General features: G+C 33.7%; 1 long non-coding RNA gene across 1 annotated transcript in view; it reads right to left on the bottom strand.

Annotated features, from left to right (window-relative positions):
* LOC126892602 (uncharacterized) overlaps positions 1-25,257 on the bottom strand; it is a 57,109-nt gene extending 31,852 nt beyond the window's left edge. The window contains exon 1 of the long non-coding RNA XR_007700920.1: positions 25,090-25,257. This is a non-coding gene — a long non-coding RNA (uncharacterized LOC126892602). The remainder of the gene's footprint in view (positions 1-25,089) is intronic.
* Positions 25,258-26,788: the final 1,531 nt, after the last annotated feature.

Consider the following 26,788-nt stretch of genomic DNA (forward strand, 5'->3'; position numbering starts at 1 on the left):
TTACATATCCAATAATTATTGTTATCCATTAAATATATCGATGCAGATCGGCCTTATATCGGATCCTCTTCTATTAGTCCGTTGTCCTGCTGACGGTAAAATATTGCAAAACCCATAAATTTTAAAAAACCACTTAAGATTGACATGAAATTTGGCATACACATAGGTAACATATCAAAGAAGAAAATTGATATTGTGCCGATGTTTTCTTTTGCCAAGCAGACATTCCGTTAAGATTTTTAGTCACAACATAATATCAATGTTAAAGTATTATTAGAGCAACGCGTTATGGTGTCTCATTTCTTTTAATGACCGACACACAAAATATTTTAATGACGGATCCCACACTAGAACCAGATTTTTATTACCTACTGCTGATAAGGTAAAGAGTTATTAAATATCACTCGTTGTCATCTCTGTGTTAATTTGAAATAATAAAATATAAATATTGTAGTTTTGTATTCTAAAATATTTGGAAAAAATATCTATGTATTTTTTTTTCATTTAGGTACACATCATTTTAAGGGATTGTCCGGAAGAGTACAGGCTCAGTATATCGGCAAATGAATTTTGTTTTAAATACCGTCCGTATAGAGGAGGTGCTCGTTGGGGATAGGCGCAAAATCTTAGTCCAGTGCTAATTAAATGCATTAATTTTTTTAGAATTCTGAGAAAACTAATAAGTATTTTTGAAAAATTTAAACGCAGAATGGAAGCTTACATTATTACCGAGGGCAGAAAGTCCCTGAAAACTTATATAATGTTTATTTTAATAACTTATATACCTAATATATGTTTATTTTAATAAAGATAATGGGATGAAAAAACAAGAGAAAAGTTAGTGTGATTTTTAATTTCGAATATTTCATTCAAAAGAAACTTTTTTTTATTCTAAGGGACTTTCGGTCCCCCGTAATAATGTTATCTTTCATTCTGGGTGTATGTTTTCAAAAATATTTATTAGTTTTCCCAGGATTCGAAAAAAATAAATGTATTTAAATAACATTGGACAGAGATTTTGCGCCTACCCCCTTAAGAGAGAGTTTACTGTATTTTATATTATTACTAGAATTTATTACTTTAAACTTTTTATCGCTCTTGATTCATTTTATCGTGTATTTAATTCCATTCAATTGTAATTGTACATTCAATTTTTTTGTAATTTTTACACGTTTTATTACTTTCGAAATAACAATAACTATAAAATCGATTTTTCAGCCTACTTGGGTCAAAAAAATACACAATTTTCGGGAATTTCGTTAAATGAGAACATTTACCTACATTTCTTGTATTTAAGCTTTTAATAAGATTTTTAAAAATAATTTAGATTATTTAATAGATACATTCACCGGCACGAAAAACGGGCACCCCAAAAAATGGGTCATTTTTGATGGCTCGTATCTCCTAAACCTATTCTCCGATTTAAGTATTTCTTTAATATGTTATAGCCTTATTCTTTAACTATATCGCTGTAATAATATTGTTTCTAGACAGGTAAATTATCATTGTATACTGGGCGTACCAATCAAACTGTTTTTTTTTCAATTTTCACAACACTCTGTGGAATATTCTAGCCTTTATACAATATTGAAATTAAAACCCAACTATAGCCCCAGGTTTTCTTAATGTTCTGTTTGTTATTCATTCGCTTATGTTGGATAATAAAAAAGTTAGGGACTTTAACAATTAAACATGTTCTTTATCAATACATGGTGTTTCTAAATAAGTGCGACAAACTTTAAGGGGTAATTCTGCATGAAAAAATAATGATCGTTTACTTGATAAAGCTATGTCCGCAAATGCTTGCAAATATAAAATTATTTTGCCAAACGATCATTATTTTTTCATGCAGAAATTACCCCTTAAAATTTGTCGCACTTATATTTAGAAACACCTGTATCGATAAAGAACATGGCTAGTTGTTAAAGTCCTTAACTTTTTTATTATCCAACGTAAGCGAATGAATAAAAAAACAGAATGTTAATAAAACCTGGAGCTATAGTTAGGCTTTAATTTAAATATTTTATAAAGGCTAGAATATTCCACAGGGTGTTGTGAAAATTGAGAAAAAAACCCAGTTTGATTGGTACACCCGGTATACAATGAAAATTTACCTGTCTATCAACAATGTTATCATAGCTATATTGTTAAATAATAAGGCTATAACATATTAAAAACATTACTTAAATCGGACCAAAGGTTTGGGAGATACGAGACATCAAAAATTACCCATTTTTTTAGGGTGCCCGTTTTTCGTGCCGGTGAGTGTAGATTAAATTAGAAGTTCATTGTAAAAAAGGAAGTAAACAAAAACACGAGAAAAATGAATTTATATAAGTAAATAGGTAAGTAAATATTATAGATTGAAATAAGTACAGAAAATATATAATTATAGAGATATATAATCACTTATTGTACCTTCATTTAAGGCTAACTTTAAAAGTAAAGCAGATCTGCTATTATTCATGTTTAAAAACAAAAGGCACACAAAACACTAAGTACGATTAGGACCGCGAATCTACAACAGATAAATGTCTGGAAACCGTTACACAGGGTTGCCAAAAAACGGAAGTCACACCGAGCGGTGTGGTATACGGAAGACGCTACGCGTTGTGTACATAACCTGTATAGTAGCACGGGAGCGACACTAGCGCTGGTGATATACCGTCGAACTAAAATCTGATCTTATGAGTATGTTAGATACGATATGACTTCCAGCGAAATTTTTAATATAAGCCTTCTGATACCATCTAGTAGCCAAATTCGTAAAAATAAAGGCAAAACGTTGTGACTTCCGAAATCGGAAGTCATGACGGTATATATGAAGTAACAACGTATTACGAGAATCTACTTTGGAAGTCACATGGATACATGTATCAATATATATATATATATATATATATATATATATATATATATATATATATATATATATATATATATATATATATATATATATATATATTGATGCACGTTAAGTTGTGACTTCCGGTATACAGAAGAGGCTGTCCGACTTCCACCTTTTCTACTAAGAATTATTTTTTAAAAATTGTGTATTTGGTAAAAGGGGGCTTATAAAATGGGTCTACGTATTGAGGGGAAAGGATTTACCAAAATAAATTTTGTATATATATACGTATATACCGAAGCGTACAGCATACGTTATGGCTTCCATATATAGGGTAGTTCAAGGCGCGTTGTCACTTCCAGCGGTGTTGTCATATTTTGGAAGTCACAACGACTCGTCTGCTAGATTTACCTCCTATTTTGAGCGTAATGTGTGATCTTTTGAAACTTTTACTGTGAATACAGTTGTCTGTGTTTTAAAGTTGTCTATTTAAATTAAAATATTGATATTCTTTTGATTATACAGGTTTACAAAAAAATACATTTCGGACTATTTGACGAAACCATATGACTAGGGGGGTTTTTGGGGTCGCTGGTTACGAATCCGGGGTTCGCTAACCTCTATCACGTCAGGTAAAGGTTATTTCAAGGACAAATCAAGATAAATCGACAGTCGCTCTGAAAAAGTAAATTAGGAGGGTTTTGAGGTCGCTTATAACGAATCCAGGACCCGCTGACCTCTATCACGTCTAGCTGAAGGTCATTTCGAGGTCAAATCAAGATAAATCAATACAATCGCTGTGAAAAAGTATATTAGGGTGTTTTTGGGGTCCCTGATCACAAAACTGGGGCCCGTTGAGCTCAACCACGTCAGGTAAAGGCCATTTCAAGGTCAAATCAATTTTGTTAACTCCTCCTGATTTGAACTTGAAATGACCTTTACATGACGTAGTAGAGCTCAACGGACCGCAGTTTTCATGATCAGCGACCCCAAAACTCCCTATACTTTCAGAGCAATTGTGTCAATTTATGTTGATTTGACCTTAAAATGACGTTGAACTAGACGAGATAGAGGTCCGCGGACTCCGGATTCATCTTCAGCGACCCCAAGAACCCCCTAATATACTTTTTCAGAGCGACTGTCGATTTATCTTGATTTGACCTTTAAATGACCTTTACCTGACGCGATAGAGGTGAGCAGACCCCGGATTTGTGATCAGCCACTCCAAAAACCCCCTTGTCATATGGTCATATGGTTTCGTCAAATTGTCCGAAATTTAGTTTTTTTTGTAAACCTGTGTTATTTATGATAATATGATTGATATTTATTTTACAAAAATACTAATATATTATTATTGCTGTAAAATGGATTTATTGGAATTAATTAAAAAAGTGTTAATAGTAAGTCATTTATTTACGAAAATTATATCAAAAATGTTAATAAATAAATTTGAACTTCTAGAAAATTTTAATATTTTAGATTTTATTACAGGCACCGTCCTTTTAATTTTTGATGTACCAATAATAATATGTAATAAAAAATTAAATGGCTAAACTCTCCAGGTGGGGATTACCCGCTAAAAAGCTATCTAGATCCATCTTTTTCGAGCAGATTTTTCCCAATCTGCTACTCGATACTATTGACTATGCTTCTCCATTTCTTTCTATCCTCTTTTGTTTTTCTGCTAGTCTCTAATTCCTGCCCTATATAAATCTTCCTTTAATTCCTGTAACCATTTATTCTAGTTCCTCTGCGTCTCCTTCTAACTCCGGGTCTCCATTGTAAAATTGAGTTTATAGTTGTTGCGCTACCTGCTCTCCATATATGCCCCAACAATCCAACTCTGTGCCCAAATCTGAAAATCTGGAATAATATCTACCCGGGTCGAAACATTTTTTTTTTAATATATGAAAATAGTTATTTATGAAACGGAGTGAGTGCTATACATCGCGTAAGTTCGCAAAAAGTACTTCACGCACAATTTCATACAATATTTTATCTACGATAAACAAATAAAAATACTGTAACTCTTCGTCACTGGAATTCATTTCTATTCTACAATTCTTAGAACTGTGACATATAAAAATTCTAATTTCTTTCAAACCACAATACTGTCAAATTTTTTTTTGTAATTTATTGCTCATTATGTCATCACCTCTCTTGTGCTCTACACAAGAGATCTAAGGCTAGAGCTAAGAATAAGGTTGGCTAGGTGCTACGTTTTCTCGACTCTGTTTTACGGAATGGAAGCTTGGACCTTGAATGCGGCATCAATGAAAAAACTGGAATCATTCGAGATGTGGGTATATAGAAGAATTCTAAAAATATCATGGACATAACACGTCACAAACAAAGAGGTTCTGAGAAAGGTGAATAAAGAAACGGAAGTCTTAAATACAATTAAAACCAGAAAATTGGAATATCTCGGACATATTACACGTGGAGAGAGATACAACTTGCTCCAACTCATTATGCAGGGAAAGATTCAAGGAAAAAGAAGCATAGGGAGACGCAGAATATCGTGGTTGCGCAACCTGAGAGAATGGTACGGATGTACATCAAACGAACTTTTCAGAGCAGCCGTCTCCAAGGTCCGAATAGCTATGATGATTGCCGACCTCCTTCGCGGAGATGGCACTTGAAGAAAAAGAAGATGTCATCACCATGAAACGCGAAAGTTAAGAAAGAATATTTAATTATATGAAAGTGTGTCAAAAACAGTGAGAAAAAGTAAATCCCATTTAAAATACATTGTTACTTCATGCTTACTTTAAAGCACTGCTATCTATAATGACAGTTTTCACAAACTAAAAATTTATATATTATAATATGACATAGAGTAGATAAAAGTCATTTATTAATTATTAATTGATTATAGTCAGAAGAAAATTAGATCATGCACCCCTTGTTTTTTATAATTGTTAACATACTAAATTACATATCCAATAATTATTGTTATCCATTAAATAGATCGATGCAGATCGGCCTTATATCGGATCCTCTTCTATTAGTCCGTTCGCTGACGGTAAAATATTGCAAAACCCATAAATTTTAAAAAAACCACTTAAGATTGACATGAAATTTGGCATACACATAGGTAACATATCAAAGAAGAAAATTGATATTGTGCCGATGTTTTCTTTTGCCAAGCAGACATTCCGTTAACATTTTTAGTCACAACATAATATCAATGTTAAAGTATTATTAGAGCAACGCGTTATGGTGTCACATTTCTTTTAATGACCGACACACAAAATATTTTAATGACGGATCCCACACTAGAACCAGATTTTTATTACCTACTGCTGATAAGGTAAAGAGTTATCAAATATCACTCGTTGTCATCTCTGTGTTAATTTGAAATAATAAAATATAAATATTGTAGTTTTGTATTCTAAAATATTTGGAAAAAATATCTATGTATTTTTTTTTTTTTTTTTTTTTCATTTAGGTACACATCATTTTAAGGGATTGTCCGGAAGAGTACAGGCTCAATATATCGGCAAATGAATTTTGTTTTAAATACCGTCCGTATAGAGGAGGTGCTCGTTGGGGATAGGCGCAAAATCTTAGTCCAGTGCTAATTAAATGCATTAATTTTTTTCGAATTCTGAGAAAACTAATAAGTATTTTTGAAAAATTTAAACGCAGAATGGAAGCTTACATTATTACCGAGGGCAGAAAGTCCCTGAAAACTTATATAATGTTTATTTTAATAACTTATATACCTAATATATGTTTATTTTAATAAAGATAATGGGATGAAAAAACAAGAGAAAAGTTAGTGTGATTTTTAATTTCGAATATTTCATTCAAAAGAAACTTTTTTTATTCTAAGGGACTTTCGGTCCCCCGTAATAATGTTTTCTTTCATGTTCTTTCATTCTGGGTGTATGTTTTAAAAATATTTATTAGTTTTCTCAGGATTCGAAAAAAATAAATGTATTTAAATAGCATTGGACAGAGATGTTGCGCCTACCCCCTTAAGAGAGAGTTTACTGTATTTTATATTATTACTAGAATTTATTACTTTAAACTTTTTATCGCTCTTGATTCATTTTATCGTGTATTTAATGCCATTCAATTGTAATTGTACATTCAATTTTTTTGTAATTTTTACACGTTTTATTACTTTCGAAATAACAATAACTATAAAATCGATTTTTCAGCCTACTTGGGTCAAAAAAATACACAATTTTCGGAAATTTCGTTAAATGAGAACATTTACCTACATTTCTTGTATTTAAGCTTTTAATAAGATTTTTAAAAATAATTTAGATTATTTAATAGATACATTCACCGGCACGAAAAACGGGCACCCCAAAAAATGGGTCATTTTTGATGGCTCGTATCTCCTAAACCTATTCTCCGATTTAAGTATTTCTTTAATATGTTATAGCCTTATTCTTTAACTATATCGCTGTAATAATATTGTTTCTAGACAGGTAAATTATCATTGTATACTGGGCGTACCAATCAAACTGGTTTTTTTCAATTTTCACAACACTCTGTGGAATATTCTAGCCTTTATACAATATTGAAATTAAAACCCAACTATAGCCCCAGGTTTTCTTAATGTTCTGTTTGTTATTCATTCGCTTATGTTGGATAATAAAAAAGTTAGGGACTTTAACAATTAAACATGTTCTTTATCAATACATGGTGTTTCTAAATAAGTGCGACAAACTTTAAGGGGTAATTCTGCATGAAAAAATAATGATCGTTTACTTGATAAAGCTATGTCCGCAAATGCTTGCAAATATAAAATTATTTTGCCAAACGATCATTATTTTTTCATGCAGAAATTACCCCTTAAAATTTGTCGCACTTATATTTAGAAACACCTGTATCGATAAAGAACATGGCTAGTTGTTAAAGTCCTTAACTTTTTTATTATCCAACGTAAGCGAATGAATAAAAAAACAGAATGTTAATAAAACCTGGAGCTATAGTTAGGCTTTAATTTAAATATTTTATAAAGGCTAGAATATTCCACAGGGTGTTGTGAAAATTGAGAAAAAAACCCAGTTTGATTGGTACACCCGGTATACAATGAAAATTTACCTGTCTATCAACAATGTTATCATAGCTATATTGTTAAATAATAAGGCTATAACATATTAAAAACATTACTTAAATCGGACCAAAGGTTTGGGAGATACGAGACATCAAAAATTACCCATTTTTTTAGGGTGCCCGTTTTTCGTGCCGGTGAGTGTAGATTAAATTAGAAGTTCATTGTAAAAAAGGAAGTAAACAAAAACACGAGAAAAATGAATTTATATAAGTAAATAGGTAAGTAAATATTATAGATTGAAATAAGTACAGAAAATATATAATTATAGAGATATATAATCACTTATTGTACCTTCATTTAAGGCTTACTTTAAAAGTAAAGCAGATCTGCTATTATTCATGTTTAAAAACAAAAGGCACACAAAACACTAAGTACGATTAGGACCGCGAATCTACAACAGATAAATGTCTGGAAACCGTTACACAGGGTTGCCAAAAAACGGAAGTCACACCGAGCGGTGTGGTATACGGAAGACGCTACGCGTTGTGTACATAACCTGTATAGTAGCACGGGAGGGACACTAGCGCTGGTGATATACCGTCGAACTAAAATCTGATCTTATGAGTATGTTAGATACGATATGACTTCCAGCGAAATTTTTAATATAAGCCATCTGATACCATCTAGTAGCCAAATTCGTAAAAATATAGGCAAAACGTTGTGACTTCCGAAATCGGAAGTCATAACGGTATATATGAAGTAACAACGTATTACGAGAATCTACTTTGGAAGTCACATGGATACATGTATCAATATATATATATATATATATATATATATATATATATATATATATATATATATATATATATATATATATATATATATCACTGTAAAGAGCTTAAAAAATGCTACAAAATGACACCTCTCCCAGCATTTTACCTCAATTAGGACAGCTTTCTACAACCACTCCAATAAAGTATGGTCGCGGTGTTTTGGATTTTTTTGGAAAACTTTACATAACCATATTTCGGAAACAGCTCGAGGTAAAAATTTAAAATTTTGTATTTTCGTTTCCTTTATTAGCCACTACGAGTATTCCAAATTTTAACCAACTCTTGTTAGTAAAAGTAGATTATACAATTTATATGAGTATAACCTCACGTCCTTTTTGGATGAGTGTGCGTCTCTTTGTTTTGACTGTTTCCAACTACTTAGTCCAGAATGTAACGTCGCTCCCGTTAGGTAAATTAATCTGATTCGATTTTTTTGCACAAACTTACCCAAACAAATACATCCTGATAATAATTACACAGTGCCAGGGGGCACCGCGGTCGAAAAATTGTTTGACCAATTTTTGTTAACCAAATTCACAAAAATAATTCTTATCTACTCTACCTCACATTATGTATAAATTTTTATTGTGTGAAAATTGTAAATATAGATAGCAGTACATGAAGGGTTTAAAGTGTGCCTGAAGTAATAATGTATTTTAAATGGGATTTACTTTTTCTCACTGTTTTTTAGCACACTTTCATCCTTAACTTTCGCCTTGTCATGGTGATGACATGTGAGCAATAAAGGCTGATTCTCATTATAACGCAAGGCAAGTGCTCGGCATGGGCAAGGCATGTGCTCGGCATGGGCAAGGCATCGGCTCGGCAAGATATATTTTACATAAAATCTTATGCACTGCACGGGATGTAATTCACACTATGCGTGCCAGGCATGCGACATTCTTTACGAAACAATCTTTGCCGAGCACGTGCCTTGCCGGTTCCTTGCACTGTCTAATGAGAATCGGCCTTAAATTACAAAAAAAGTTTTGACAGTTTTGTGGTTTGACAGAAATTTGAATTTTTAAATGTCAAAGTTCTAAAAAATTATAGGAACGTATTCCAGTGACGAAGAGTTGCAGTTTTTTTATTTGTTTTTTGGTAGATAAAATATTGTATGAAACTGCGTGAAGTACTTTTTGCGCACTTAGGCGATGTATAGCACTCGGCCCGCTCGTGCTCTAAACATCGCGAGCGTGCGCAAAAAGTATACTTCACGAACTGTTTTATAAATAACTAAGTATTTCACTCCGGACAAATTTTTTTAGATTATTTTGGTCATTCGGAGCAAAAAAGGTCTCTTGTGATTTTCCTCTAAAATTTTGATAGTTTTTGAGTTATACGCGATTTAAAATTTGAAAAATGCGAAATGACCATTTTTAAGGCTTAATAACTCGATTAAAAACTATTATTATGAAAGTCAGAAAGTCACCTAATCAAAGTTTAAAGCCCTACAAAATCCTGAAGAAATTTTTGTCATTATTTTATTACTAAGCTGTTATTTTTAATTATCAACAATGAGCGCTAAAAGCGTATTGAGGCGGGACAGTGTGAGTAAGATCCTCCGTTCCGACCGTCCAATGGTGCATCTCAGTCACACTCACATTGACAGCCGCCTCAATACGCTCCTAGCGCTCATTGTTAATAATTAAAAATAACAGCTTAGTAATACAATAATGACAAATATTTCTTAACTACACGCGCTGGCGTACTTTGTACGCCAGATACAAGAATTCTACTGGAAATATATTTAAAAATTTAATTTTTGACCTTGCTTATTTTTCTAACCTATCACTGGAATGTGCTTTACAATTTGGTTTTAGTTTCGTTATAATTGGCGTTCTGGAAAGATCGTAATTTACATTTTATTATTTGTTGTTTCCGGTGGTGGACAATATACCCCAGGATTATATTACTATAAGTCGTAATATAAGTACATATTTTAATTGTTTTTTAGTCATTATGGCAAAAAATATATTTTTCTTTGTAAACAATACTTTTTCTCCTGTAAAAAATCACATTTAAAAAAATTTTTTATTAGTAATTTTATTTATCATGGAATCCAGTTATTCCATGATTCCAGTTGTAAATCCCAATTGGCTTACTGAAAAGGAACTCGAAGTATTCACTGATGCCGAATAAGGTTTATAACAAATAACTAAGTGTATTTTTTCAAAAAAAAATTAAACAAGTCCGCTGTTTTTAAGTGTATTTTCTTGTGGCGTACAAAGTATGCCACGCGTGTAGTTATGTTATAACTTGATGCGCGGGTAGTTAGGTTAAGTACCTTGTAGGGGGGGGGGGTCGTTAAAATTTGATTTGGTGACTTTCTGACTTTCAGAATAATAATTTTTAACTGAGTTATTAAGCGTTAAAAATGGTCATTTTCGCATTTTTCAAATTTTAAATCGCGTATAACTCGAGAACAATAAATTTTACAGAAAAATCACAAAAGACCGCTTTTGTTCCGAATGACCCAAATTAATGATGTAAAAAAAATGTCTGAAGTGAATTTTTTTGTGAATTTGTTTAAAAAAATAGTTTAAACAATTTTTCGATTACGGTACCACCTGACACCCTGTGGATTCGTTATAAGAACCTCTTTTTGAGTAAGTTGTGCAAAAAAATCGAACTGGAGTAATTTATCTAACGGGGGCGACGATACAGCCTGGACTATAAGTATCACGATTTGAACTAATATACAGTAACATTTAATTTCTAGAATCAGTTGTTTGCGTGAATCAACTTTTGTTAAATGGCATTGGGAAGAGTATACTTTAACTAGTTTGAGTCTACTTTTACTAGTAAATGTTGAATAAAAATCTTCATTTTATATTTATAATCAACTTTTACTAAAACCAGCCGAGTAGACTCGAACTAGGAAAAGTCAACTCCAACTGGATAATCAACTTGAACTGTAACATATATACTTTATCAATTGGTGAGTGGACATCTTTGAACTGGATGAGGATAAGAACTGGGAAGGAACTAACACAGAAGAATTGAACTTAAATGATATAGGGGCTTTTCTACACATTATATCTAATTAAGTCTCTCTACTACCAGAAAAATACCTAGACAGAATGCATTGAACCTGACTGGAACCCTAAAAGTCAGCTTTACTTGTTTTTGTGGAAGATTGGTCTCAAAAAAATAATGTTTACAGGCTCCGTGAGGATGGCATACATGTGAGTCACATCATGCCTTTACCAATATGAGGACAGCACGCATGTATGCCACTGATTATACACACATTTTTAATGTGTCTTTTTTTATTCAAGAAATAATATGTAGCCAAAGTGTACCAGACTAGTGGAGGACGAGTATAACAATACCAATACACAAGAGAGGAAACAGCAAAGACCCTACCACCTACCGTACCATCACCTTGCTGAGCACAATTCTTCAAAAATACTTGCCAATAAAATAAATGAAAAATACACAATTAGTGAGGAACAATAAGGTTTTCGGAAAAATAGGTCCAGAAAATAGATGCCATATTCATAGCCAGACAAACTGCTGAGAATGCACTGGAATATAATAAACCTGCATTTATGTGCTTTATAGATCTGACTAAAGCCTTCGCTTGTGTAAGATTAGAAGATGTCGTAAGATTGCTAAAGGCAATCCAAAGGCACCCCAACAACATGATAAGGATAATTAAAAACATTAATACCAAGATCAAAACCAGAATAAAAGTCGATGCATTTATCTGCTTTATAGACCTGACTAAAGCCTTCGATTGTGTAAGATTAGAATGTGGTGAGAAAAATCATCCCAACAAGATAAGGATAATTAATGACATTAATACCAAGAAGTACCAATAATAATATTGTACCAATACTACCATTAATACCAAGAAATACCAAGAAGTAGGAAGTAGAAATCAACTCGGGAATTAGACAAGGGGATAGCTTGAGCTCATTACTTAATTTAGTAAGTCATAGAAAACATTAAAAGTACAGGAAAAGGATATAAGGTTGCTGAAAAACAAATATAAATCCTCTTATGCTGACGACACAATCTTAATCTTCGATAATGAGGATAACCTACAGCGAATGGCACAAACTTTCAATGCAGTGGCGAAGAACTACAGCATAAAAATATCAACAGCTAAGACCAAATCCCTGGTAGTGTCAAGGGAACCCATAAGATGCAAAATAGTAATTAACAACGAACCCATTTAACAAGACTCGAGATTCAAATATCTGTATTCAAATATGTAGTTATGGAGATGTTAAAGAGAGCATTCGAAAGCAAGCAAATAAAGTCAATTACGTGTCAGGATGTCTGAGGGATGTTATCTGGAAAAATAAAGGTATGAGGCTGGAAGGGAAAGTAGGCATGTACAAATCATGTGTAAGACTGATCATGACGAATGTGATAGAAACAAGATGTGACACAGCAGAAACCAAGAGGATAACCTACTGAGAACATCAGAAATGAGAATGTAAATAACTGGGAAAACACCAAGAGACGGAATATAGAGAAGACTATAGTGGAATCAGCATGTGACGAGAATGGACAGTGAGAGAATAGCCCATATAGCCATAGATTCAAAGCCAACACGCAAGAGATCAATAGGAAGACCCTTTAAAATGTGGCGAGAGAGCTGGCAGTCAACATCACAGCTACGAATACAAGCTCAAAATCAGTTAAGAACAGGTTAAGAGGCCTAATATGAGAAGTATTTTTTTTTCATTCTTCAAGCATTTTATTCTTACAGTGTTCTATTTTGCTAAATAGGAAAAATATTAGTGCATCACAGACAGAGCTACTGTAATTATATAAATATGTGAAGAAAATACTTATGTATTGAATCTGAGGTTGTAGATTTGAACTAAGTTTAGAAAAGACTATTAAGTCATAAGACTTGTAATTATTGAATGTTAAAAGAAGTTGAGACAATAGAGCTTTCATTGTCATTTGTTTCAAGCTTCTGTCATATGTTGTATAATCTGTATATTATATTTGTATACACAGATTATACAACATATGACAGGAGCTCGAAACAAATGACAATCAATGAAAAGCCCTATTGTCTCAACTTCTTTGGGTGCCACTTCGGTATGCGGTCTACCGTCTAATATGTGGTCTACGGCAATTTAGCTGATTCGGCATGCGGTCTACGTACAAAAACAAATTAGAGAAACTATTACAAACATTACTATTTTATTATTACTAACAGCTTCACTGTTCAATTGGTAATTATACAAAGAGTCTACATTCTACCACATCCAATACTATTTTAATATTAAATATCATGCAACCGCAGTAAATATCGGTTTTTGCCTGAAAGGAGGAAGACCTAACCCTTCGGTCCAAACCCAACTTACGGGTATTAGAGTGAGAGAACCGCAGGGCAGGAGGTATTTGACCGCTGCGCGCAATCACAACCCACCCTTTTTATTATCACTAAACGGTCTTTTCAGCGTTTTAAATTAACACTCAAGGCCCATTTCGTTGATTCAAGTTTATATAGGCAACCCAAATTACACGCCGCTAATCCTCGGTTCGGGATCTAGACAGAATAACACGTGAAGTGTGAAGTAAAGCACAAGTATGACAAGTAAAGTAAAGTATAAATATAAATAATAAATAAAAAGTTTGTAATAGTTTCTCTAATTTGTTTTTGTACGTAGACCGCATGCCGAATCAGCTAAACTGCCGTAGATCGCATATCAGACGGTAGACCGCATACCAAACTAGAAACTCTGCCGTAGACCGCATACCGAAGTAGCACCCTTCTTTGAGCTTTCAATTTTGTTGAAGGCTTTTATTGAATTGCAAATTACACGGTTCAGTTTGGTTGAATCATCCATATTGTTCAACAGGATTGGATGGTGTATTTCCCACTTAAGGAACTGAATGGAAGTAGAATGACTCTACGTTCGTTGTTAGAATGGTCAATTACAATACAGGTGGAAAACAAGCCCTGCAGTGGTAGAGGCATGTACAAAGAATGCCACAGTACAGATGGCCGAAAAGAATATTGGTCTGGGACCTGTCAGGAAGGCCTGCTATGACATGGAAAACATACATAGGAAATGATATGACAGAGATAGAGACCTCAGCGAAAGTGACTGGGAGAATGAGTGCTGGGAAGGACAAAATCATAATGGGAACAATCTGAAGAAGAAACAAGAATGTTAAAATTGCTCTTGTAAAGTTTGTCTTGACGTATGGATGCTAATTACAATGACGATTTGCCACATCATGATAAAATTTACAAGATGTCGGCCATTGTGCAGAGGGGTCCCGGTGAATTCGTAACTATTTTAATCCCCCATCCTAATTACAGGCCAATTGGTAACTCTGACCCTCTCAGGTAATTTTTCGGTAACCGATCAACTACCCGTGAATTCGTAACTAAATAAAGGTATAATCTTTTAGACTTGAAATAAACATATGGAAAATCTCTTTGCTTTTAAATTATCAGATGGATTTAAATAATTTATCATTGCTAAACATTTAAAAAATATTAAATTTGCAATTACTTGATAAAAACAAAGCTCGTGTAGAGCTATACTTGATGGAAATAATATTTATAACACTTGTTAATGAAACACTATAATATTGTTTCAATTATTTCATTAAGACATTTCAATTTTGCTATTTTTTATAGGTACATATAGTACAAATATAATGTTTTTAAGCAAACCAAGAAACATTCGGTTTAGATTTAAGGTATTAGATTTAATCAATGGTTTCGAATTCACTTGAAGAAAGTGTAGGGTTGGCAAAAGGTCAGGTAAAAAAAAAGTTACGAATTGGCCGCTGTACATTTTGATTTGAAAATTGTTGTCATTAAAAGTTACGAGTTGGCACGTGTCCATGCAGAGTTCGTGAAAACAAATAATTTTAACATTTATTAATGAGATCTATACACAAGAGATATTGGTTTCATTTAAAGAAAATTTTATCCTTTCTACTTTCTACCTTCTACCATATTTAGGAAATATGCAGTAATTCTGACCATTCCAACATACAGGATACACTTCACCAGTGGTCATGCATAAAGGGTGTGGCTTCATAATGATAAAAATTTTAATAACTAGGTCACTTGTGTTGGCTTCAAAACCTGAGAAAGTGGTTCCAATACATGGACAAACCAACTATTCACAATATCAGCAAGCAAAATTAGGATAGCCATGCTGACTGCAAACATCCTGAATGGATAGGCACCATAAAAAGAATGGGGCAGATATTATGTAAAGTCTGGCCAACTATGTAAGAGTCACTAATATTCAGCATAGGGGGTGCTATTGTCAGAGTTGACAAATTCCATAAACAATGGATCTACCTGTTTTATAAAATTAAACCTTTGTTTATACAAGTTCACAACTTTGATAATGGCACCCCACTGGACAGAACTATAATATAAAAGAGTCATTAATATTCAGCTCAGGGGGTGCTATTCTTCAAGGTGTGAAATTCTATGAACAAAGAATCTACCTGTTTTATGGAATAATCCCTTTATTTATTTAAGTACAAATTTCTATCAATATTTTTTTTTATTTATTTATTTATACTGCACATTTACAGCAATGACGCCAATTATAAATGCACAGTTGGTCAATACAAGGTAATAAGAACATACAATAATTTATACAATACAATAAAATAAATACATGTTAAAACAATAAATAAGGGTATCACAGTGGGAGTTTGCATATTCTGGAGTTATTTTAAATAAAGTGTGTCTACATCTAAGTCTTTGGTCTGGTACATTAAAATTTATAAATGAAAGAAACGTAGGAGAATCTATGATTTGATAAACTATATTAAATATGAAAATGATTTGGGCATTTCTACGTCTTTCACTCAACAACACAGTGTCAAAAAGCATTCTCTGCAAGTTATAGGAAACCTTAAAAGGATAAATCCCAAATTTCCTCAGATATAAAGACCTCAAAAATTTCTTCTGAATCCTCTCCATATGGTACAACAATATTCGAGTTTTGACCTCACATATGCATTAAAAAGCTTAATTGTAGTGTCACAATAAAATTCTTTACTGGATCTTAGGATAAAGCCTAACTGTCTATAGCAATCATTAATTATAGCCCGGGAGGTAGTGTCAAATTTGACCGGAGCATTTTAGCATGGCTGGTTTCTTTTTATTTAGGTAGGTGTTCCAAAGCTTATTAACAAATGTTGTGTCAGCTGGCCCAAAACCGGGGATTTTAGACAAGAAAAGATAAAATATGAAAGTTGATGGACAAACGCTACAACTTAAATGTCATATATTTATACACGTTATTCAGAACATTTGATAGCCTTGCTTACTTGGCTCCTACCTTTCGCTCAGGAGATCCAGGTTCAAATCCTGGCGTGGAAAATTCTTTTTGTTTTTTAAATTGACATTTTATTTTGAAAAATAATTATTTTTATAATACCACGTTTTTATTATTTATACGAGACAATATAAAAAAAATCTGTTTGTCTTTTATAGAATCGCAAACTATGCATTCTTGGTCATAATATTATGATTGATCTTAATAAGCAAATTTGTTGTACATGAACCTCTGAAGGTTCCTGAGTTGGTAAGACCAACAATCTAAGTGGAAAGGGAGACATTATTTGTTATTTTTTTGGACAAACTGTTTTTTTTTTAATTTTATATGTTGTAGAACCGAAAGATACAACCCTAAATTTTCACTTTTCTCTCACCAACCCCCATTTTTTAATAGCAATCTAAATATTTCCCTATTCTCTGTTTGTCTGTACCTATGTCCCTTATAGAATCGTAAACTACGCATTTGGTAGAAAAAAGTATAGGTACGCAATATTTTTTAGTATTTTTTGGCTTTCTGGTAATTTTTGGGTATTAAATTTTCAAACATTATTTAGTTTTAAGGCGGTACGAAGTTTGCCTGGTCAGCTAGTTAATAATAAAAAAATATTCTTGGACTAGTGTGGCAAAGATTAAAAAGTATAAATCAATAATTTATGAATTTTAGATTGTAATAAAAAAGCGTCAGCTGCATCATGTACGTTGCAAAAAATGTTAGCTGGCCAAGTGGACATGCCGTGGTATAACTATTTTTCAAAATAAAATGTCAATTTAAAAAACAAAAAGAATTTTCCGCGCCAGGATTTGAACCCGGATCTTCTAAGTGAAAGGTAGGAGCCAAGTAAGCAAGACTATCAAATGTTCTGAGTAACGTATATAAATATTTGACATTTAAGTTGTAGCGTTTGTTCATCAACTTTCATATTTTACCTTTTCTTGTCTAAAATCCCTGGTTTTGGGCCAGCTGACACATCATTTGTTAATAAGCTTTGGAACACCTACGACCTACCTAAGTAAAAAAAAAACAGCCATGCTAAAATGCTCCGGTCAAATTTGACACTACCTCCCTGGCTATTAGTTTGAGAATGTGCTCATTAAAGGAGAAGTTGCTAGTGAATAACACCCCTAGATTTCTGATTTTTATTAACCTTTCAAGTTTTACTTCGTTAATAAAATAATCTGTTCTTATGATTTCTCGCTTTCTAGAAAAAGTCAATAGTTTACATTTTGACTCATTTAAGTTCAAGTCATTATTTTTACAGAATGCGGATATACCTCGAATATCTTGTTGTAAATTAATAGTCATGTTCGTTATTTATTGTAAGAAATAATTTTAAATCGTCTGCAAATAGAAGAAACTTGGCAAATTTTATATAATTGGTGATGTCATTTATGAACATAACAAAAAGTAAAGGCCCCAAGGCCCAATAGCACCCCACCGAGCTGAATATTAATGACTCTCTTAGATAGTTGTCCCCATTGTCCAACGAAGTTGAACAAAAGTAGAAATTGTCTGGACTTCTTTCAACATTCAATTTGATTGAAGGCTTTTATTGAATTGCAAAATACAGGGTTCATTTTGGTTGAATCATCTACATTGTTCAACTGAATTGAATGGTGTATTTCCCACTTAACGAAGAGAATGGAAGTAGAATGTGTCTACATTCGTTAGTAGAATGTGTCTACATTCGTTAGTAGAATGCGACTACATTCATTGGTAGAATGGTCAATTACAATACAGTTGGAAAACAAGCCCTGCATTGGTAGAGGCATGCAGTGGCGTAGCTAGGGTGTCACCCTTTTGGGGGTGACACCCAGGAGACCCCATCACAAAAGAATGAATTGATAATTTGTAACTTTACTCACTTTTGTACAATCAAAATACAATTCGATATTATTTTGTGAACACACGAAACCGAGAAAAGTCGAGGTCAAAGAGACATTACTTGGGTTTTTTCCGTTAAAATGAAAAAAAAGTTGATCTATGTAACAAAATTCTCAAGAAGCTTGAAATTGATGGTTTAGATTAGATATTATGAAGTGCCGTTCACGGAGATACGATAATGCAGTTGGTATGAGCGGCTTACATGGAGTAGGTAATACAAGCTATTATTAAATCAAATCAGTTTGATTAAAATCAAAAAGGCCATTTTCGTTGGATGTCTTGATCATTTAATTAATTTACATGGCCAGCACTCTTTTGCTCAAAACACAGCTTGTGTAACATTTTTCAGAACTGTCGAGGCAATTTTTAATTTTTTTTCTGCTTCCAGACTTTCCACAACGCATTGGAGTTCTCACTAAGCTGCAGTTAAAGTTTTGGCAAAACATATTGATAGTGTTGTTGCTTTAATTGAGGAATTATGTCCTGAACAAGAAAATTTAGACACCAGAGGTTATGCACATAACGTTAATTGCCCGCTGTGTGTAATTTCATATTTTTTCTTTGTTACTGTTTATTTTGGAATGATATACTACTAGAAATAGGAGCACTTCGTCTTTATATTGAAGAAAAACGGTGGTCATATTATATGTATATGTTACAGTTCAAGTTGATTATCCAGTTGGAGTTGACTCCAACTAGTTGGAGTCAACTCTAACGGCTGGTTTCAGTAAAAGTTGATTATAAATATAAAATGAAGATTTATATTCAACATTTACTAGTAAAAGTAGACTCCAACTAGGAAAAGTATACTCTTCCCAATGCCATTTAGTAAAAGTTGATTCTGATTTACACAAACAGCCGATTCTAGAAATTAAATGTTACTGAATATGTTCAAATTAGTCTAGGCTGTATCGTCGCCCCCGTTAGGTAAATTACTCCGATTCGAATTTTTTGCACAAACTTACTCAAAAAGAGGTCCTTATAACAAATCTACTGGGTGCCAGGCAGTACCTTGATCGATAAATTGTTTAAAACATTTTTTTTTGAGACAAATTCACAAAAATAATTTTTTTACTTCGAACAATTTTTTTTATCATTTGTGTTATTCTGAGCAAAAAAAGGCATTTTGTGATTTTTCTCTAAAATTGATAGTTGTCGAGTTATACGCGATTTAAAATTTGAAAAATGCGAAAATAGCCATTTTCAAGGCTTAATAACTCGATTAAAATCCATTATTATGAAAGTCAGAAAGTGACCAAATCAAAGTTTATATATAGACCCCTCTACAAGATCCAGCAGAAATTTTTGTCACTATTTTATTACTAAGCTTTATCTTTAATTATTAACAATGAGCGCTAAGTGCGTATTAGGCGGCCGTCAATGGTGAGTGCTAAAGAGATGCACCATTCCAGCCGTCCAATGGTGAATCTCACTCACACTCACATTGACGGCCGCCTCAATACACGGTTAGCGGTCATTGTTGATAGTTAAAAATAATATCTTATTAATGAAATAATGACAAAAATTTTTTCAGGATCTTATAGAGGTAGTTTTAATCTTTGATTTTTTTTTAGTTTCTGACTTTCATAATATATAATATCGTATGGCATTTTTGCCTTTCGGACAGTTCCGGCGCCAATTACATATTTAACCCTGCTTCGAGTAACTAGTGTTGATGTACACTAGCCCAGGGGGACCGACTGCTTAACGTGCTCTCCGAGGCACGGTGAGACGGCTCGTGCCATTATTGATAATGAAAATGGTTTGTCTTTTGTAGGGCTCGAACCCACGTGCATTGGCATATGAGGCCAGCGATTATGCCGTTACTCCACGGCCGCTCGCTCGACTTTCACAATAATTATCTTTAACCGAGTTATTAAACCTTGAAAATGGTTATTTTGGCGCTTTTCAAATCTTAAGTCGCTAATAACTCGACAACAGTCAATTGTAGAGAAAAAAAGAGCCAACGGATCTAAAAAAAATTGTACGAAGTGAAAAAATTATGTATTTTTGCGAATTTGTTTAAAATCATTGTTTATCGCCAAACTTCACTAAAATCAGTCATTATTGTACTCATTTGCCCTCATTTTCGGCAGTAAAGTAACACTTTGTTGTATTGAAAGAAGAATGTTACTTTACCTGCCGCGATAATAAATCAAATTAACCGAGATTGAATGTAAGTGGTCAATGGCAGCAATCGATTATTTATTTAAGTGAAATTAAAATTTATTTACTTTAATTATTAAAAATATTGTACAAAATTTATCTTATTATTAATAAAATTTATGTCAAAAGGTAAAATTCTATAGTGTTTCGCAATTATATTCATACAAAATAAACCAAAACTTTACAGATTTAGTAATTAGGTAGGTATACAATATTGATAACTATCGATTAAACATCAAAACCGGCCATCATGCAAAAGTCATCTCATCTGTCATTAGTCATACGAATTTTTTATTTCGTCCAAAATTAAAAAAATTTCCTCAAAGTTGTAAGTGTTAATGTTTTTTATGATTGACGATACAATTTTACCACCTCAATACTCTTTATCGAACGCGTCTGTTCCTCTGCTCGTAATATCAGACCTGTTCGATAAAGAGTCACTTTACTGACGTCTTTACTGAAATTGGTTAAACAATTTTTCGACCGCGTTACCGCGTGACACCCTGTGTATTTGTTATAAGGATTGTTATACGGATGTATTTCTTTGAGTAAGTTTGTGCAAAAAATCGAATCAGAATAATTTACCTAACGGGGGCGACGTTACAGACTATACTAATAAGTAGTTGAAACGGTCAAAACAAAGAAACGCACACTCATCAAAAATGCACTTGAGATTCTCGTATAATCAACATTTACTGAATCGATCTAGGAAGAGTCAACTCCAACTAGTAAAAGTTGATTTAAATTTTTAAAATCAACTTTTACTGCTCGTTTTAGTTGGAGTCGACTCCAACTAGTTGGAGTCAACTCTGACTGAGAATCAACTTGAACTGTAACATATATAAAGCAATAGATCTGGCCACGAAAATAAATGAGGATGACGACATTCCCACTTCAAAAAACGAATGGATGTTAAGTTAGCTACCAATATAGGACTCACTCTTCGAGACGAACTTCAAAATGGTATGTTGGAATGTTTTGACCTATTCAATGTTTAACTCAAAACCAGATCAAAGTCCATTCATGATGTGACTTCATTGTTCGAGGTTGTGCAGACACACACTTTGCTTTTCGCTAACAGTAAACAGTTGAAATTAGCTGTTTCAACATTTTGTGACTTTTACCATGAAGAGGTATCAGAAGCAGATCACCTGCTAGAAATACCAAGGTTCAGAAAACATTTACAAGCCGCCCAAAGCGTGAATAGTACAGCCTCTAAGTGGTTAGCTGTAGACTTTTTAAAACTCATTGTGGAATGGGATTTCATGGAATCCCTGAATGGTTGTATTAAAATTGTTTATTACCATTTGTGTATAGTATTAAAATTGTTTATGACCATTTGTGTATCGGTTGCTTCATGCGAGAGAAGCTTTAGTAAGCTAAAATTAATCAAGAATTACTTGCGAGCAACAATGATGCAAACAAGGCTAAATAACCTCGGTTTATCAAGAGGAAACAGTAGCGATCAACAGGTAGCGAAAACGCGTTCCAAGATTGCAGCTGTAATTTTGAATATTTTTTCGAGATATTTGGCTCACATATTCGTAATAAAGAATGGCGGTACAGAGCCCAATTTAAAAATATACCTCGTCCAATTTACTTACCGTTGCACGTCATCCGCGCCATAGCCTGTGACACCATACCAACACGAAATATTTAGGCGGTGGGTGTGTTATTTTTAGAATCAAAATGATTCTAAAGGGGAACACACCTACCGCCTAGATACTTCGTGTTGGTATCGTGTCACAGGCTATGGCGCGGATGACGTGCAACAGTAAGTAAATTGGACGAGGTATATATTAATATGTGGAAATTGCTCTGTAATTAAATACAATATTTAAAAAAAACGAGCCTGTACCGCCATTAAGAACAAAAAAATACACTTTCTTCAAATAAACTTTTTTATCCGATGCCTAGATTTTGTGTCATTTTGGTTATTTCATTAGTAGTTCCAAAATGACACAAAATCTAGGCATCTGATAAAAAAGTTTATTTGAAGAAAGTGTATTTTTTTGTTCTTATTAATGGCTGTACAGTCTCGTTTTTTTAATCTTGTATTTAATTACAGAGTAATTTCCACATATTAATATATTTTTCAAATTGGGCTCTGTACTGCCATTCTTTATTATATTGCAAATATGTGTGCCAAATATCTCGAAAAAATATTCAAACTTACAGCCGCAATCTTGGAACGCGTTTTGGCTACCTGTTGATTGCTACTGTAATCACCTTAACTACTGAACATGAAGCAACACAAAACATAAATATAGAAAATGTGTTTTCAGAGTTTTCCGCTAATAAAGCTAGAAAAAAAATATTTTAATTCTTAATTTTTTCATTATTCAAAACATACGTTTATCGCATTTTCGTTGATTTTAACAATCTTTAGTTTTAGGATTTGGGGTGAAACCATCGATTACCGCCCCGGGTGTCACCCTACTAGTTACGCCACTGGAGGCATGTACAAAGGATGCCACATCACAGGTGGCCACAAAGAATATTGGTCTGGCACCTGTCAGGAACACCTGCTACCAGATGGATAATGTACAAGTACAAAGGAAATGCTATGAAAGGAATGAAAGATAGAGACCTAAGAGAAGATGACTGGAGAATGAGTGCTGCCCATGTTAACTACGCCACTGTAGGCATGTACAAAGAATGCCACATCACAGGTGCGACAGGTGGCCACAAAGAATATTGGTCTGGCACCTGTCAGGAACACCTGCTACCAGATGGATAACCTACAAGTACAAAGGAAATGCTGTGAAAGGAATGAAAGATAGAGACCTAAGAGAAGATGACTGGAGAATGAGTGCTGCCCATGCTAGCTACGCCACTGGAGGCATATACAAAGAATGCCACATCACAGGCGCGACAGGTGGCCACAAAGAATATTGGTCTAACACCTGTCAGGAACACCTGCTACCAGATGGATAATGTACAAGTACAAAGGAAATGCTATGAAAGGAATGAAAGATAGAGACCTAAGAGAAGATGACTGGAGAATGAGTGCTGCCCATGCTAGCTACGCCACTGGAGGCATATACAAAGAATGCCACATCACAGGTGCGACAGGTGGCCACAAAGAATATTGGTCTGGCACCTGTCAGGAACACCTGCTACCAGATGGATAACCTACAAGTACAAAGGAAATGCTGTGAAAGGAATGAAAGATAGAGACCTAAGAGAAGATGACTGGAGAATGAGTGCTGCCCATGCTAGCTACGCCACTGGAGGCATATACAAAGAATGCCACATCACAGGTGCGACAGGTGGCCACAAAGAATATTGGTCTGGCACCTGTCAGGAACACCTGCTACCAGATGGATAACGTACAAGTACAAAGGAAATGCTATGAAAGGAATGAAAGATAGAGACCTAAGAGAAGATGACTGGGAGAATGAGTGCTGGTGGAGGACAAAAATGACGAAATCATAATAGGAACAATCTGAAGAAGAAACAAGAAAGTTAAAATTGCTCTTGGTCAAGTTTATCTAGACGCTTGGAGTTCAGAGGAATACTAATTAAAATGACCATTGACCATGACGATTTGCCACATCATGATAAAATTAACAAGATGTCGTGGAGAGTTCGTTAAAACAAATAATTTTAATATTCACTGATGTATTCTATACAAAAGATATGTTGGTTTCATTTCCTTTCCTACCATATTTAGGAAATATGTAATAATTATGAGCGTTGCAGCAAGTTGCAACTGCAACATACAAGATACACGTCACCAGTGGTCAAGCACAAAGAAAGGGTGTGGCAGTATAATGATGAAAATTTTAAGAACTAGGTCTCCTAGCTAGACCAAAGCATCAATTAACTATTCCCCAAATTAAATAAATCACGATTTAACAAATAATACGGAATGTCCTCCACAAAGCGGCTTGGGAATTTGATGTGAATCATAATTAGGGCAATCTTGATCGGCCATACTTCATTGTTTTACGTGCGGAAATTCCCTCAATTAAGAATAGGATTAATGTTACAAATACACAGAAAAATGCAGTAACATGAACGAAATATATTACTTACATTCACGAAATTCTAACTCAGCAGCACCATTTCACTTCACACAAACACTTCTTACATCATAGCGTCATCGTTGCAAAAACACAAATGTGCAAACTGCACAAATGCAGCAAAAGAAATGAGAAAGGAAAATTCTAGAAAGTACGTATTTACGTTACATGTTGGTTGAAGTTCTCGGGGGGTAATTTCCGGTACGCTTGCGCACGTTGTGAGGATTCCTTCAACCAGTGTCGCCAACCTTCAAGCCTTTTCACTCAACGTAGCTTAACACGTTGACTGCCATAATATTAAAAAACAAAGTCAGGTAACTTATAAAAACAGTATTGTTTTAAACATTTATAGGCTGATCCACGAATATACTACTGTTTTGGATTATCGCGACAACGACTATTTTAGTGTCCAATATAAGAAGTACGAAAGTAAATTGCTCTAATTATTATTCCAATAAACAACAATGTAATTTGCAAATTACTTTCGTTATTCATATTTTGCACAGTAATAGTACATTGTTTACCGGGTAGGAAAAGCTTAACATTCCTGGACGACTGTGAAGATTGCTAAGTCGAGGCGCAAGCCGAGGCGCGATAATTTTATTCCCAAATAAATGGTGCTTTGAAATTCCTAATAAAATTACTTGGGTTACTATGGAAACGTATTGAGGTTTTTTGTAGTTTTTTCTATCATTTATGTAGAACACTAACAACTGTACGGAAATATCATTTCCTTACAGTAAGGAAATGACATTTCCTTACAGTAAGGAAGTCCTGACTTTTTCTTCAAGAAATTTTGACAGGAATGTCAAAATTTCCTGGCGATTTGCGGAAAAATATTGGTTGTCGCGATAATTCAAAACAGTCGTGGAATAGAGTCGTGATCCTTCAGTCCCTTATAATTTATACAGGGTGTCCAGAAACTCTACCGACAAACGAAGACAGGAGATTCCTCAAATAATTTGAAGATATTTTAAGCCAATTCACCTAGTCCGAAAATAATGCTTCCTAAGGGAGCTAGAGCTTCCTAAATAACTCCAGAACGCTTCTATTGAGAAAACCGAAAATTGGTTCACGTATTTATCTTCCAGAGATAAATCGATTCCGTCCATTACGAATTTCTAGTACCGGTCATAGGCGTCCGTTTTGGGTAGGGCAACAGTTATTTTATCTAACAATAAAACACTGAAAACGTTAGTTTTGTATACTTCCACAAAATTTATTACAACTAAGTGACTACAGCTGTTTCGGCAGAGTGCCTTTCTTAAGTGATATAGTTTACAATGTGTTTGCCTTTTTAAGTCTTTAACTGAAGAGGTTGAGGAGTGGGGAGCTGTTTGTCTCGAGTTGGTCATTCAGAATTATACAACAACAGAAAAACAGACACTTCTACATACGCACTTCACCTTCTAGATCTTAATCATTCTTTCAATGAAGAGTTTCAAATTCTGCATATTCAAAATAAAGGCCTTAAGCTATCTTTTTAAGAATCTATGGAAATGAATAAATTGAAAAATACGGATATAATTCTGAATGACCAACTCGAGACAAACAGCTCCCCGCTCCTCAACCTCTTCAGTTAAAGACTTAAAAAGCCAAACACATTGTAAACTATTTCACTTGAGAAAGGCACTCTGCCGAAACAGCTGTAGTCACTTAGTTGTAATAAATTTTGTGGAAGTATAGAAAACTAACGTTTTCAGTGTTTTATT

Source organism: Diabrotica virgifera, chromosome 9, assembly GCF_917563875.1.
Source record: "Diabrotica virgifera virgifera chromosome 9, PGI_DIABVI_V3a".
Lineage (NCBI taxonomy): Eukaryota > Metazoa > Arthropoda > Insecta > Coleoptera > Chrysomelidae > Diabrotica > Diabrotica virgifera.